Source organism: Phyllostomus hastatus, unplaced genomic scaffold (assembly GCF_019186645.2).
Source record: "Phyllostomus hastatus isolate PE091 unplaced genomic scaffold, TTU_PhHast_1.1 phas_scaffold_1066, whole genome shotgun sequence".
Lineage (NCBI taxonomy): Eukaryota > Metazoa > Chordata > Mammalia > Chiroptera > Phyllostomidae > Phyllostomus > Phyllostomus hastatus.
The window spans coordinates 523251-525734 of NW_025334004.1; the positions used below are offsets into that span (position 1 = coordinate 523251).

The 2484-nt window shown below is 40.9% G+C and overlaps 1 pseudogene; it reads left to right on the plus strand.

The window, feature by feature from the left end:
* The first annotated feature begins 1252 nt into the window (after nt 1–1252).
* On the plus strand, nt 1253–1959 carry LOC123829064 (annotated as a pseudogene).
* The last annotated feature ends 525 nt before the right edge of the window (nt 1960–2484 follow it).

The following is a 2484-nucleotide window of genomic DNA, read 5'->3' on the forward strand; positions in this document are numbered from 1 at the left end:
TTGATTTGAATCTGGCATTTTTATAGAATAGCAACATTTATCTCTGCTTAACCTTTCATCTTGCTTCCTTACATATTTACTTTGGAAGAAAATAAAAGGTATATATTATTTTATTGTAGCTCCATTTGGTTGTCAAACATGCATCTGTGGTAGGCATAATAATGTCCTTCTCCAAAATGTCCCTACCCTAATTCCTGGTATCAAGTGAGTAAAGGGCAGTTAACATTGAAGATGGAACCAAATTCCTAATCAAGTGACCTTGAAAGAGGGAGATTTTCCCAGATTGTCTGGAGGGAGAGTACCCAAGAAAATTACTGGAGTCCTTAAAAGTGGAAGAGACAGATAGAAGTGAGAATTTACCTTCTAAAAATATTCAGAATTGAAATGCTTTTCACCACATCCACGTCTGTCAAGTTATTTATATCAATTATTTCCTCAAAAACTGCAACCCCAACTTTGGTCTCCCTATTTCCACCCTGTCTCCACACAGATTCCCGCTCACACAACAATCAGAATGACCTCTTTGTGTACATAAGTCATCTCATGCCACTCTGCTCAAAATCTTTCCATGGCTTTCCAACTTCATAGAATAAAATAGTTTTTACTATGGCTTATAGGGCTTTATATGACTTGGCCCCAGAAACATCCCAAACTCATCCTTTGCCACACTCCTCTTTGTCATCCTGTGCCAGCCATATTGTCCTTTTTACTGTTTCTGGAATGCTCCAAGTACATTCCTGCCACAGTCCTTTCCCTCGCTACTGCAATGCTCTCCTCAGACACCCATCCACATGGCTGGCTCCACTGCTTCATTCTGATTTTCCCTGGCATCCTTTCTAAAATAGTCTCCCCCTCCTCTATCACTCAGTGTCTCCCTGTCCTATTTTATTCTTCTCTTGGCACCACCACTTGACCTAGAATATTGGTTGTATACCTATTTGAATGTAATTGCTATGAGAACAGAAACGTGGTCCTTGCAACTGGTCACTAGTATGCCCCCCTCATCCAAATCAATGTTTAGTCATAAGAGGTCCACCACAGTAATTTTTGACAGAAGAATAACTGATGCTTTAAGCTTTTATCACACTGCTCATCTGCTCATTAGACAGGCAAATGCTTTGCAAAACTCCAAGTAATTAAGCTTGTCATACAAGATAATTATTTTGATTCATGGAAGGAAATCATGGAGATCATGGGAGGCCCTTAAAAGTATCAGAAAATGAATTACAACTTGCTCTTGGGAGCCAGCACCATGGTGTCTGGCTGCAACATTGGCCTGTTCATCCTCAACAGCAACCTGGCCAATTTAGGGGCCCAGTGCCTCTGAATCCTGGACACTGGTGCCCATTATCTGCACCTGGACCTAATGGATGGGAATTTAGTTCCCAGGGTAACATCACTTTTGTCACCCTGCAGTAGCAAGCCTCCGAAAGTAGCTCTTTTCAAGAGCACTTGAAAGGGCCAGGACCCTTTCTTTGTCATGCACATGGTGGTGTCAAGACCAGAACAGTACATAAAACCAGTGGCTATAGCAGAAGCTAATCAGTATACTTTTCACCTCGAGCCTACTGAGAACCCAGGGGCTTTGATCAAGGACATTTGGGAGAATGAGATGAAGGCTGGCCTTGCCATCAAACCAGGCACTACAGTTGAGTATTTGGCATTGAGAACTAATCAGATAGATATGGCCTTGGTATGACAGTTGAACCTGGGTTTGCACGGCAGAAATTCATGGCAGATATGATGCCAAAGGTTCACTGGTTGAGAACCCAGTCCCCACCTTTGTACACAGAGGTCAGTAGTGGAGGAGGTCCTGACATGATCCGTAAATGCACAGAGGCAGGAGCTGACAGGATTGTGTCTGGCAGTGCCATTATGTGGAATAAAGACCCCAGACCTGTGATTGACTTGTTAAGAAATGTTTGCTCAGAAGCTGCTCAGAGATGTTCTCTCGATTGATGAAAGCACAAGGAGTCCAGTGCTCCAGCTCATGAAAGCCTTTGGTTGGAAAACAAGAATATTGAATACCAAATCACACCATAATTTAGGCAGTGCTGCTTTTCTGAGCAATTACTCATTCCAGTGACTAGCATCCATTGTGCAGAATATTGTGAGAGGTTATAAGTTGTGTATTACTTCAGTGATGAAATTTAAAAATTAGTGTGGTGAAATACCATTTTTACTGGGAGACTTGATTTCTATAAACAGTAAAAATATGGCTATATTAAGGTTATAAAAAACATGTCTTCTAAGGAAGGCATTATTAGCTACTGTGAAAAAATATTTTTCTTCCATTAATTTTCTGTTTTCCAAAAGCCAAGTAAGTCCTTACATCTTTCCTGGTCCATGTCATTTTTTATTTTTGTACATGCGTGGTAATATGAGTAGAATTGAACTTAGGGGGGGAAATCTAAGTTTGAATCTGGCTGGGATGGCATACTGTATTCTTCTTGCTTCTGAAATATCTATTTTTTACATTGTACC